The sequence below is a fragment of the Micromys minutus genome (assembly GCF_963924665.1).
Source record: "Micromys minutus genome assembly, chromosome: 4".
In the NCBI taxonomy this organism is placed as follows: Eukaryota; Metazoa; Chordata; class Mammalia; order Rodentia; family Muridae; genus Micromys; species Micromys minutus.
The window spans coordinates 14,617,730-14,632,525 of record NC_137973.1 but is presented as its reverse complement, the minus strand read 5'-3'; positions in this window follow the sequence as shown (position 1 = coordinate 14,632,525).

Genomic DNA, 14,796 nt, shown 5'->3' with positions numbered 1-14,796 from the left:
ATCCAGCTCTAAGGCATTTTCTCAACTAGTGATCAAGGAAGGAGAGCCCAGCCTATTGTGGGGAGGGCCATCCCTGGGCTGGTAGACCTAATTTCTATGAGAAGCAAGCTGATCAAGCCAATAAGTAATATCCCTCCATGGCCTCTGCATCAGCTTCTGCTTTCTGACCTGCTTGAGTTCCAGTCCTGACTTCCTTTGGTGATAAACAGCAATGTGAACAGTGTAAGCTGAATAAACCCTTTTCTCTCCAACTTCTTTCTTGATTATGAAGTTTTTTTTTTTTTTTTTTGTTTCTTTGTTTTTTTGTTTTTTGTTTTTTCAGGAATACGAATCCTGACTAAGACAAGGACAAAACAAAAAGACCAACAGAATAAAACGAGGCAAAGAAAAGGTACAAGAAACATATCAACATAGAGACACACCTATTCACACAAGCAGAAAGACTATTAAGACACAAAATTGGAAGTCATAATATATAGGCAAAAGAAATATAGGGGAAACTGCCCACTAAAGGATTATGATAAAAACAAAAAAACAACCTGCCAAAACACTACTGAATTTATTTTGTGTGTACCATCTACCTCTCACATCAGCCTGCCACTAACTATGGCTTACATGCTCAGAAAGTGTCATTAAAACCTCTTTTTTTTTTCTTTTTTTCGATTTTGACTGGTTATATTGGAGATGGCTTCAGAGTTCAGAGTGGGGTATTATGTCCCCTTTCTTCTTAGCGTGGAAGCCTCATCTGGTTTAGAACCATGTGGTTTCTATGTATACAGCCACTGTCTCTTTGAATTCATGTGAGCTTCAGCATTACTGTGTCCAGAAGATCTTGTTCTTCTGATGTCTTCCTCAACCTCTGGCTCGTAAAAGCTCTCTGTCTTCTCTTCTTCAGCGTTTTCTGATCCCTAAGAGGAAAAGATTGATGAGGAGACCCCACTTAGGACTGAGTATTCTAAGATCTTTTACTCTCTGATTTTGCCAAGTTGTAAGTCTCTGTACTTGGCCCTATAACTGCAAAAGGAGGCATTTTCTGATCATATCTTAACAAGACACTGATCACTGAGTAGAGCAGAATGCAGGAGTTAAGTTATTGCTACAATTCTTTAGTAGAACAGTGTTATTTTGTTTCTCCGTAAGTCCCCTTCTTATCTATCTAATCTCACTTTTTTGACTAGCCAATGGGTTTGAGACATGGACTCCATCTTCTGGGTTAGAATTGAAATCTAAACAGATAGTGTATGGTTAGTCCAACACCTTAAAATGAATGCGCTAAACACACTATTTCTAAACAATCTTATATGATCAAATTATTTGCAGGGAAGCTTATTGGTATTGTTTTTTGAAGTTCGATATAAGGACGATAGCTGTATTGTGTTTAATAATTTTAATGAAGTAAACAATGAAATTTCACCCTTGGGAAATACTTAGTGGCTTAAGATTGAAGAAAAAGAAGAGTGTTTATAAAGAAATCATTAGTAACTATGGAGAAAATGCCCATTGTGCCTTGGAAAAATGTCACGCCTTCACGTTCTCCCCCGCATGTCATCACTGAGAGCTTCAGCCGTTAGAATGGAAGAGAAATAATAGAACTGTGTGAAAGGATATAAATACCATAGCATAGGAAAGAGAGATGGGACTGAGCAGAGTCACAGCCTTTGAAGTCATCAAGAATGGTACTAGAGGTGAGGGCAGGGGCTGTCAAAGTGACAAAGCTAAGGCAGAAATAACAAAGATTTTCTTTCTGATTTCCTGTCCCTTTGTCCTTTCTGACTTAAAGAAAAAGAAAAAAGTCTCTAAAGGAAGGCATTGGATTTTTTTTTTTTTTTTGATGGTTCTTGATATTTTTTGGGTTTTTTTCCTTTTATTGAAAATAGATTGTTTCTCATATAATATATTCTGATTACGATTTTCCCTCCCTCTACTCTGGTGCTAAGGAGGCAAGCAGAATGGTTCTTGTTTTTGGTGAGCCAGCATAACCTGATCAACCAGCTCCATATTCCAGTGAGATAGAAATAGGATGGATGGTTCGTGAGGTATAATGCTTGAGCTTATCTTCTGTGCATATTATGTGCATGTGTGCATGGGCACAGCCACACACAGATACACATATGCACGCACACACGAACACGAACGCACACACTCATACACACACAAACACACACACACACACACACACACACACACAAAACTTTTTCTTTTATTAAAAATAGGTTATTTTCTTTAGAAAGTACTGAGTTAGTCAGTGACAGGCTGACTCCAGGAGAGCCTGCAAAGAGGCCAGATGGGAAACTAGACCTACATTTCTGTTTCCCAAATCTGAAAGGTTCAAAACCAGTCAATTCCAGAAAAAAAAACCACCCCTCAGAGACAACCAATCAGAAAGTTGCCCCGCCACCTCTCCTGAACCATTCTCACAGGCAGCATATCAGGAGCTTTCAGAAGCCCCACCTCACCCCCAGACTCCCAGCCTGGGCCAAGTATAGCTAATCACAAAATCCACAAAATCCTCCAAAGTCTTAACCAATCACAAAGGCACCCTTATCTCTGGGGATAGAACAAACCAATCATGGGAAAGAAAGGTAAAAACTCATCCACTCCTACTTTAACAAGCAAAGTTAAACATCTCTGCCTTCCACTCAGATGTATGGTGGACCCCTGCATGCAGGTTCTCTGCAGAATGAATGCTCTTTTATGTAGCAGACAATTCATGTTTGGGCCATCATTCTTCATAAATCATGCACCCTTACATTCCTAAGATATATTTTGATTACAATTTCCTCTTTCTCTACTCCCAGTTCCTCTAAACACTTCTCCCATCTGAATCTCTACTCCATTTCTGTCTCTCATTAGAAAATATTAGGCTCCTAAGAGATTAAAAAAAAAAGTATAAGATGATAAAGCAAAAACCATCACATCAACATTGGTCAAAGAGAATCGAGATACAGAAAAGATGCTCAGGAGAAGTGACATGAATTAAAACCCAACTCATTCACACATGCAAGAGTCCTATAAGAACGCCAAGCTGACAGCTAAAACATAAATGCAGAGGACCTGGTACAAGCCTGATCAAGCCTAATTGATGCTTCAGCTTCATTGAGTTTCTATCAGCCTTAGTTGATTTAGAGGATCTTTTTTTCTTGGTGTCCTTTATCTCTTACTCTCTTCCTGTGCTCTCTCTTTTTTTTTAAACAACTTTATTTTAAAAAGAAGGATAAATGTACAGATTTTAAGCATTTTTTGCATAAAAGTATACAATACATTTTTGTTAGTACTTGGTTTTTTTTTTTTTTTTTTTTTTTTTTTTTTTTTTTTTTTTTTTTTAAAGGTTTGATAGTGTGATCAAGATTCCACTAAAGTACATGTAAAACAAGATGCAACCTGGAAATAGTCAAAGTTTTCTTGGTGTGTAAAGATTTTTTTTTTTTTTTACAATGAGCAAACAGTACATGTAATATAGGGTACAACCGGAATTTGTCAATGTATACTTGGTGGGTAAGGATTGAGCATGACTCTTTTTTTTTGTTTGTTTGTTTTGTTTTCTTTTTTTCTTGAACTTCATACAGTCTGTAAGTTATTTCTAGAACAGTGCGAGCCTCTGGGCTTAGCATCCCACTATCAGTGACTGCATATTATGTCTGTTCTTTTGTGACTGGATTATCTCACTCAGGATGAAATTCTCTAGATGCAGCCATTTTCTTAAGAATTTGGTTAAGTCGTTGTTTCTGGTGGCTGAGTATGCCATACTACCCTGAATGCACCCGATCTTGTCTGCCCTCTCTTAAGTGGACTTCCTTGAGCTTTGAGAAGAGGTATTTGATTGATACATCCCATTTAGAGCTGAATGTTGCAAGGTCCTTCCCCCCCTCTCTTTCTCTCTCTCCCTCCCTCCCTCTCTCTGTTTGTGGGAGGGGTATATAATATCTGGATGGGAGTTTCTGTATCTGTTCCTATCAACTGCAGGAGGAAGCTTCTCTAGCTTCTCTGTTACTCTCTCAGTAGCTGAATAAGTCACAGGTCTGTGAGAACAGCAGAATATCCTTAGGTGTTATTTTTTTGTCACTATTTTCCTTTTAATCCAACAGTATCTGATCATCAGTTTGATCAGAGCCTCACATAGTTCCTTAAAACTCTAATTAAATGAATCAATGAAATGACAAAAAGTATAGAGAAGAAATGTTTGGAAGATGAAGCAAGGAGAGGAGCTGTGGAAGCAAGCTCCTCTATTGAATGAAGTCACCAATAAGTGAGTAGCAGCCATTCATTTCTAAAACAAAAATAGTGTTATAACTTTACAATTTTGTCTTTGTTTATTGGTCACTAGATTGATAATTTGAGGACAACAATAGTACTTCAATTGCCTGTGTTCCTTCTAGTACATTCTACTGTGACATATTGAATAGGTGCCGTCCTGGTCTCTGAAATAGCAACAGCCACATTTATTGCTGCTACTTATAAAATTTTCTGCAAAAGGAGAACTTTAGGAAGATGTGCCTGTTGTTTTAATATCTTGACAAAGACACTAATTTAATCTCTTAAGTGTTTCCTTCATAATCCCATTATTTGAGGCAAGCATCACAATAGGTCTTGCCAAACACCTGTTACCACCCACTGCTTGTCAGGATCTCAGGAGGTGGTAGCTTTGCTGAGAAGACTTGACAATGAGAATTCAATCAGTTGGTTCAGGAAATTGCCTCTTCTAATATATTGCTGATTTTGTACAATGAGAGTTTTGTGCTCCAGTACCTCTTGCAGCAATTTGATTTGTGTTGATAAAATGTGATCTATCGGAACCAACTAGAGAAAAGCAGTAGGCAACAGAAGCAGACAAACACCTCAACAATATCAAGGCTGCAGAGGATACCCAACAAGAAGGCAAAAAAAAGATAGATAGATAGATAGATAGATAGATAGATAGATAGATAGATAGATAGATGGATAGATACAGAAAGACCCACCATTACTTTATTAGCATACTTAAGGATATCATGAAAGCAATAAACTGGAATCTATAATATCTACAGAAAGCACATGTAGATTAAAAAATCTGTGTGGTAATTGTATTAGTCGGGGTTCTCTAGAAAATATGGGTAGTCTCTATATTATAAGGGAATTTGTTGGTGACTTACAGTTTGTAGTCCAACTCCCAACAATGGTTGGCAGCAGCTGTAAGTGGAAGTCCAAAGATGTAGAAGATGCTCAGTCCCACAAGGCAAGCTGGCAAAGAGAGCAAGCTTTCCTTCTTCCAATGTTATTCTGTAGGTCCTTAAGGTGTATCTCAGATTAAAGGTGTGTACCACCACACCTGGACCTTTGACTTGCTTTGTCCCACATGACCTTGAACTCAGAGATCTCCTTGACTTAGTGTCCTAAGATTCATAGCCACTATTCCTCAAGATCAGGATCACAGGTGAGCTTCTATTTCTGGATTGTCATTTATTCCATTCCAGATATAATCAAGTAGTCAAGTTGACAACCAGGAATAGCCACTTCAGATAGATATATATATGTGTGTGTGTGTTATATATATATATATATATATATATATATATATATATAAAACAAAAGACAAGATAAAATTTTATTAAAAAAAAGCTCTGATAAGACATTATGGAAAGTGTCCTTGAAGGACTGTAGAGTAGCTTTTGGGTATATGCCCAAGAGTGATATAGCTGAGTCCTGAAGATCTATCCCAAGGTTTCTGAGGAACTTCCAAATTGATTTCTACAGTATCTGTGGAAGTTTGTGGCTAATATCTACTTATCACTGAGTACGAACCAGGCATGTCCTTTTAGTTTTAGCTTACATAACTCAGGACAACATTTCATGGTTCCATTTATTTTCCTGCAAAACTCATAATGTCCTAGTTTTAATAGCTGAATAGTATTCTATAGTGTAAATGAACACAGAAAATGTGGTTCATTTATACAATGGAATACTACTCAGCTATTAAGAGCAAGGGCATCATGAGTTTCACAGGCAAATGGAGTTTTTTTTCCTAAATAACATTTTTTTTCTATTACGTTTTTTAACAGTTTGAATTATCTCTTCCCCTTGCCCTAGGTCTTCAATGTTTTCACTCTCATGTTTGGTATTTGTCTGTTTGGCTATTCTATTTATAAATGAAACCTCATGTTTCTTCTCTGGCTGACTTTGCTGTCATTGGCTTTTTGTGGTAGCCATAGGTATGTGTGTGTTTGATATGTGCAAATATGCATGCCTGTGCATGGATCATCATTCATGCAAGCTTGGGGAGGCCAGAGGTCTAGAGCAGACACTCTCATGATTAGTTTTATTGAGACAGTTTCTGGTTAAACTAGCTAAGCTTGCTCACTAAGCAAATCTAGCTAACCAACAGGACCTAGGGGTCATTATCTTTTGCTTCCCAAGGACAGTATTACAAAAGGGCTGACGTGCCTGTCCAACATTTACATGGGTAGTAAGCATTCAAATACTGCCTTTTGGCTTATATAGACAGTACTTTATCCAAGAAACCATCTTTCCAGTCTGGTCTTCTGTGTATAAGCATAGACATCTTTGTATTTATACAGGTTGAAATCATCAAACACTAGCTGACATAGCTTCTTTTTAGGAATCCGAGCCATACATTGAATACTCACTCTGTTTAATAAGCATATTGTCTACCTTTAAGTACACTGGTGTTGTCTTCTGCCAATTAGAATATCCTCTAGTAAATTACTTATTCCCGATTGTTCAACCTTCGATTTCCTGTTTCAGTTCATTTCCCTCTTCATATCCATCTTTTTAAAGGGATGTCTTTTTTCAAGAAGATGTCATTATATTATTGACATATCTAGCCTGCTTGCTTTAGTTTCAGAGACATATGTGCATTGCCTTATTTTAGAGCTCTTCCTAGTCTCTGACATAGTAGTTGGACTGCTTATTTTAACTATTTTACAATTTTCATTTTCCTTTGCATTTTTATTATTTTCTCTGTTTTAAAATAAAGTACATTATACTGTGGCAAATTTCAAATCCAGCAGAGCATCCTAATGCTTGTTTATTTGTGTATAAAGATTTAGCGGGACTTTTGTGATGAGATATAGTTTCTGCAAACCATAAAGCCTTCAACATGATATCTCAGTGGGAGCAGCCTTGACATTTTCATAGTTACTATAGAATGAGATTAGCTAGCAGGGTTCTTTTTGGTTATTCCTTTACAAAAATCCTCTGTTTAGCTATCTTTGCCTGTAGGTATAATGTCCAGCTGTTAAGCTACACTGATTGCTGGCTCCTTTTAGTATTGTAACAGTACCCTGGGGGGGTAAATTGTTCTATAGTCTGTCCAAATTGAATTCTAGCCTCTCTGCAAGGTAGCTTTTGAGGCTTTTCTTTGCACTTCATTCTGATACCAGGAGTGGTTTTTCAGCTGCCTCTTCACCTGATTCTCTGTGGTAGTAGTAGTTGGCTTGGAATTTACTTTGTTCTATGCATGGATCTATCAGCCTTCCCCTCATTGTGCAAAATGAAACCTTCATTGCTTTGAAAAGTGACGATTTGATTTTCCTCACACTAAGTCTCCAGTTGCCTGATATTCAGCTAATGGTGGACTTCTTTTATATATGACCTACCTCGCTTAGACTAAATATCTGAACACTTCTCTGAAATCATGGATGAGAAGGCTTATTCATTTTTGAGAGCTACCCTCTCTGGAGTAGAAGATCAGCAAATTTAAGTTGTAGAAACAAGTATTCAGAAGCTACTTCTTCTCCCATGAAACTCCACCTTTTAAATAAGCCGATGTTCTCCATGTAGACCCAGTTTTGTCAGCTGACTTGAGTACAGTTTCTGACCTACAATTCTACTGTCCCATGTCAGGTGATATTGATATCTCTTTATACAATATAAATCAAGTAGTAACTATGTCTAAGTGCTCTGTCCTCTACTTGGTAAAGTAGCAAACAAGAACTTACTTTTCATCTAATGAATTTCAGAATTACATCTTGCTCTACAGGTGGCATTCAGGAAGTAAAGGCAAGAGTATTATTTCAAGTGTAGTGCCAGCATGGGTTATATAGTGAGATTTCTTTTCTGACAAATCAAAAAGAAATTAAAAAAAAAAAAAGAATTTCTTCTGGCAAAATATTACAAGGCTATGTACTCCAAGATAAGAAGAAACCCTGTAGAAGACATTCCAATATCGCTAGAGCGAAGGCCTGTCATTTCCCACTCTGATGTCTCCTGGGATGTTGCTGCTCCATCAGCCTGTCTTCAGGGTGCACCTCCCTTAGCCACATCCACCTGGTCCATTCTATCTGATAAAGACCTTCTCCTCTATCTCCTTTCCTCTCTCCGCACTCATTGCCTCTCTCAAGAACTCTCATTCAGTTCGAAGTTCTACCTTCCTATCATCTCTGCCCAGTTATAAAGCCCACACCAACTATTGACCAAGAAGAATTAATGGGAGACATTCTTTACATCACGTTGGTTAAACAACACACAAGACAAACTACAGCATATAAGGGAAGAAAACAAAGTAAAAAATTCCGAGTGAGCATGGCCACTGGATCCTAAGAGCAGAGAAAGAAGAGCAAACCTAATGCTGGAGAGGGAACCAGAAGCCCAGACCATAGGAGGGGTAGGTTCAGGGTGGAGATAGGGTTGAGAAGAGCTGGGAAGAGCTGAAGGTGTCAATAAAAGATGAGAGAAATGGCTAGAGTTGCTTTGATATGTTAACAGGCAGCAGTGTTTTTTTTTTTTTTTTTTTTTTTGGTTTTTTGTTTTTTTTTTTTTTTTTTTTTTTTTTTTGTGGAGTGATCTAAAATAAAACTTCTAGAAAGAGATAAAAATATTTTACCAAGTAAATTATACAACTGAATTGTCTGATAAAGTGTATCGCAGGACTGAATGTATGATGATCAATATATTTATTTACTTTTCTTTTGTCACGTTTAAAGCTGTATTATTTTGGGGAAGGTTATTGTTAGTCTAATATTTAGATAATAGCATTATTATGCTACAAATATAATTGAGAGACTGAGCTAGAAGAGGGATTGGATAATGATGTATCACTCAGTGTTTACAGTTGCATATCTTTTAATGGATGTTGCAAGAAACAATTGTTTATCACACAATGAAAATGCACTTGAAAAAGCATTAAATACCTTTAGCACTTTAATCTGATTGTTAGTCAAATGTTTTATTATAATAGTATAATAATACAAACAAAAACAAAGAAAAGATAATAGTAAGAGATAGAGTAAAGATGGATAACACAGTGTGCAGCTGTATTGATAGTTTGTTGCAATGAGAAGATTCAAAGATGTTAATAGATTTTGTAAAAACAGATATTTATCAAACATTGATAATTTTAATAAATGTAATATTTAATTCGGTAACTTAATATGAAATTGCAATTACCATCCTAAAATATGTTACTACGTCTGTATTTGAAATATCTGATTCTTATAACCATTCTTTATCCTGGATGGCTAACATATAAGTAAGACCTGCATCTACAGACAACTGAAAGATCTTGGGTTCAATTTAGACTTTCATAATATTAAAATAGTGATATTTAACAGAAAGTAATCTGTGAACAATTCTAATTAAAAGCTGGAAGAGTTTTAAAATTGCATAATCTATTCAAATACACTTTTATGCCTAGCTATGTTAAGATATCACAAAATACTATGTAGGAAATATCACTGTACTGCTGTTTTTGTATATCACAGTTAAGAATTAAGGTTTATGTTTTATCATAATGACTTGGAATATTCTTTTCTTTTTATTTATATTATTTATCCTTTAAGCAATTAGTAAGATATTATTAAGCAGCCTGAAACTATACTGGATCCTAAGGATTACAGTGTAGCCTCAACCCCTTTTGCCAAATGAGATTTTAAGCACATAAACAGACAACAACAGCAAAAAAAAATCCCTAAAAATTGTGTTTGATAAATCCAGTGGTACTCCACTGTAGAAAACGCCTTTGCTTTTTTAAGTAGTATTTATAACAAATAGCTTCTTGTTTACGAATAAGATTTCCTCTCCAATTCCTTCCCTGTGTTCCTAACTGATGAACCTCGCCCTCATACACTGTTAGTTTTTCGGTTTTGTTTTGTTTTGTTGGTTTAGTTTGGTTAGGTTAGGTTAGGTTAGGTTAGGTTAGGTTAGGTTTGGTTTTATTAGGTTAGGTTAGGTTTGGTTTGGTTTTATTAACTTAGGTTAGGTTAGGTCTGGTTTGGTTTGGTTTGGTTTTATTAGGTTAGGTTAGGTTAGGTTAGGTTAGATTAGGTTTGGTTTGGTTTTATTAGGTTAGGTTAGGTTGGGTTAGGTTAGGTTAGATTAGGTTTGGTTTGGTTTGGTTTAGGTTAGGTTAGGTTAGGTTAGGTTAGGTTAGGTCAGGTTAGGTTTGGCTTAGTTTGGCTTGGTTTTTAAGACTCTGTACTGTCAGCTCGGGACTTTAACACTTTCTGTTTCTCATGTCTTGGATATACATGCCTCGGCTATGTTGGTGAAAAGTTTTAAACTTTAAAAAAAAATCACTTGCCAGCAAGAATTCTTTTCTGCCCCATGTAAAACTAGTATTTTCTTTCGAAATTCTCCAAATATAGCTATCCACATTTTCTAGGAATGTACTTTCAGAGTTTTAGAGATGTTTAAGTGTTTTAAATCCTGGTATTATAAACTGTGAGGAAAGTGCTTTAAACCTGTGCAGGTCTTGTGTTTGCTTTCAGCATCATTGTGATTTTACATGTGCACTAGCCATACTGTGTCTGGAAAATACTATTTCCTTGGAGTCATACACCAATTTTGGTTCCTGCAATCTTTCTACCATCTATTCTATATAAATACCTGAGTCTTGAGGGGGAAGGCTTGATAAAAACATATCACTTATAGCTGAGTGCTCCAAACATCTCTCATTCTTTGCACATTGTTCACTTGTAGGTCTCTGTGTTGATTTCCGGCTACTGCAAGGAAAACTCTGATGGGCAGTGAGCAATTTTTAATCTATGAATATATCAGTTAAGATTTTTTGCTATGTTTCTCTAGCAGGATAATAGCAGTAGGTTTTTACCTGCTTCTTCCCTCTCACTAGACTCAGATTTTAGCTATCAAAGGTTAAACACACGGAATAATAAAAAAGAAAAATATCCAAACGTTAAATCGTCTCATATATGCTTATTGAATGTCTGACGCATGCCTGCTAAAACCCTGTTCTGAGTGCAGTGCGGCAAACAGAAAAATCACTTACCACTCAGAGTATGTGTAAGAGAAATGCTATGATAAGACGATAAGCTGAAATTTCAATTATGTGACACATAAAGCCTCTAAAATTATGCAAGTGCACTGTCAGCAAACTTAGATCATTATATTTCTGGAATTTCAAAAAAAATGCTAATTTTACATGGGGCAGAGAATAATCCTTGCTGGCAAGTTAATTTTTAAGGAGGGTTTAAAAATATCACAAAGGTAGCCCATGCATGTATATTCAAGTTAGAAGAAATGGGAAGACTTAAAGCCCAGATCTGGCATTGCAGAGACTAAAAAAAAAAAAAAAAAAAAAAAAAGAAAGAAAGAAAAGAAAAAGAAAAGAAAAACAAAGTGTGATCAGAAATAGTGTGGCAGTTAAGGGCACTGACTATATCCACAGAAAAGTGGGTTGCTTTCCTAGGACCCATCTATAAGTGATACTTCAAGAGATCCAACTCTCTTCTCACACTTTAGCAGCTATTGTGAATATTTGTGTTGTACATCCACAAAGATGCACACATACATACATGAAATTAACTTAATAATTAAATTTAAAAACAGGAAAGTTGCTCCAGGAGAGAGATGTGTGCCTCACATGAGGTTGTAGCTGAGAAACTGGTAAGATAGTGCATCATTTCATTTCAACTTTAAGGTTTCAGGTTCAGAGGTGGAAGCCCTGAAGGATGACAATTGTTTATCATTCAATGTTCTTGTCATACAAAGGGACTTTGACTTTCAGAGTAGACCTCATACCTACCAGCTCTAAATTTGTGTCAGTTACTTGGTGGCATGGTAAGAGGAACCACAAGGAGCAAAGAGCAGATAAAGCCTGTGTGTGTTTCAAAAGATATTGAAATTTTGGTGGCAATCAGGTAAGAGGGAGATGTTAGGTGACCATAGCAACACCATAAACCAGAAGTCCAGTCTGAGCCCAGAGACAGCCATAAAACATAGCAAAAGGAGTACTCACGTAAATTCCTATGACTTCCAAATTACCCAAGCAGAGCAGGTCGATGATACTGGAGGGACCCATTTGTCTCCCAAGATGTTTGAAAAAGGCAGAAATATGTAAAAGCCAAAGGTGGTAGTTAAAACATCAAGGGACATCTTCAGACACAACAGGTATGAATTCCCGGAGATTTTAAGCACACAGTTGCTCCCCTGGACAGAGGAACTGTTTCAGGTGTCAGGCTTATTGTCTGAAACACATTTTAATAAAAGGAAGATAGTTGTTTTGGTCTCGGTATGCCTCTGATCTTCCTTTATGTATTTAGTGAAAACAAATTCCACAAGTCTGAGGAATGAGCCTTTCCAAATGGGTCTTCCCAGCCATGATCTCGTAGAACTTGCAAAATTCCTATGTGTTTCCTTTCTTCGAATTGTTTCAAGACCTGAGTCTTTCCTTGTTCTTATTGGGTAATAATTTCCTGGTGATCCTGAAGCCAACCTCTCAGATATACTCCATAATCATTTTGCGGAGTCAGTTTTATTTTATATTGAGGAAGGAGATACATTCTTTGCAATCAAGAAGACACAAATCTACTCTGAATTCTGAGTAATGTGGGACACTTTGTTATCTACAGGTTATTATTTCTATTCCTATAGCAAGGACCAACATCAGGACATTCTACATGTCTCAAAGTGATTACCCTAAAATGTCATTTGTTAATATTTGTTTTAGAGTATGTGCTTATTTGTTTATATATATATATATATATATATATATATATATATATATATATATATATATATATATTATGTGATTAAATTTTTTTTAGAATTGGATATTTTCTGTATTTACACTTCAAATGCTCTCCCCTTTTCCCCTTGCCCTACCATTGCCTCCATGAAGGTGCTCTCTCTCCAAACCACCCTCTCCACCTCAGTGCCTTGACATACCCCAGAAATGGAAAAACATGCCTTTACTGGACCAAAGGCCTCTCCTCCCATTGATGCCAGACAATCCTCTGCTGCATATGCAACCAGAGCCATAGGTTTCTCTCCATGTGTGCTCAGTGGTTGGTGCTTTACTCCCTGGGAACTCTGGAGGGTTTGATTGGTTGATAATATTGATCTTTCCATTGGGTTGCAAACCCTTTCAGTTCCTTCATTCCTTTCTCTATCACTTTCATTGTGGTTCCTGGGTTCAGTCTGATAGCTAGCTGCAAGAACCTTCAACTGCATCTGTATGATGCTGGAAGAGCCTTTGAAGAGGCATCCATATCTGGCTGCTGCCAGTAAGCACTTTTTGGCATCAGCAATAGTGCCTGGGTTTGGTGGCTGCATATGGTGTGGATCCCCAGGTGGAGCAGTCTCTGAGTGATTTTTACTTCAACCCCTGTTCCTTTATTTGTCCCTGTATTTCCTACCAAGAGTGTTTTGTTCTCCCTTCTAAGAAAGACCGAAACACCCCCATTCTGGCCTTTTTTCTTTCTGAGCTTCATAAGGTCGGTGAGTTGTTTCTTGGGTATTCACAGCTTTTAAGGAATAGTATGCATTAATTTATTTTAGTTAGTTTATAATTTTATTTACTTTTATGGAAAGTAGGTATGAAATTCTGAGATCTGAAGTCAGTCTGTAAACTAAGATCTTATAACTTAATATACATTATATAAATTTATATTGTGGTTCTTACAATGACAGCTATTCAAAAACACCAATAATGTACACATAAATACAAAATGAAATTCTGTGATTTAATAGCTATGATTTCCTTTCTGAATTTGTATCAAGTAAAACCCAGTAGGTGTTCAGCTGATGTAATAAATATACCTCCATTTTATTTTAGTGGGTTTTCAAACAAAGAACCTAAAATAACATGATTTTCTCATCCAAAACCAAATCTGACAAACAATATAAAGTTAACATAGTCTGGGATAGTTTAAGAAATGTGAGATTGCCCTGACACTACACCACTTCCCCTTGGAAGTCATGTTTGCTCATAAATAGACATCTTCTCTCTCCTTTTGACAAGAGGCTTTATACCAAAGAGCCCTCCTTCTCTACTGACAAATGGTACTTTGGTATAAAAACAGTTATGTTCTCTAGATTGTTGTGTGTGTGTGTGTGTGTGTGTGTGTGTGTGTGTGTGTGTGTGTCTGTGTGTGTGTGTGTGTGTGTGTGTGTGTGTGTGTGTGTGTGTTGTTTTACAAGATCAGAAGTTACATTGTAAAGACTCCACAGTCTGAACTAGTTATGATGTAATCACAAGGTTTTACTTTTAAAACTCTACTCTTTTTTTGTTTGTTTTGTGGTTTTTTTGTTGTTGTTGTGTTTGTGGTTGTGGTTTTTGTTTATTTTTTCTTTTGTTTTTATTTTTTATTTTTTTGTCTTGGTACCAAAAGTTCTCTCTAGGCATAAACCTACCTTACTTTTAATCAGCTTAATGGAAGACTAACTTCAAGTAAAATATGATCATATAGCTTATTTCACTGATGGCTCCATCAGGATTTCTCCTACTGTCTAAAAGATTATTCCAGGCCATGCCTAGGAGAAGTTGCAGAGGGTAAAACAACCTGGTGAAAGTTTCAGAGCCCTGATTATCTACCTGAGTCCTGAAAGGTCTGGAATAAAGGTTGT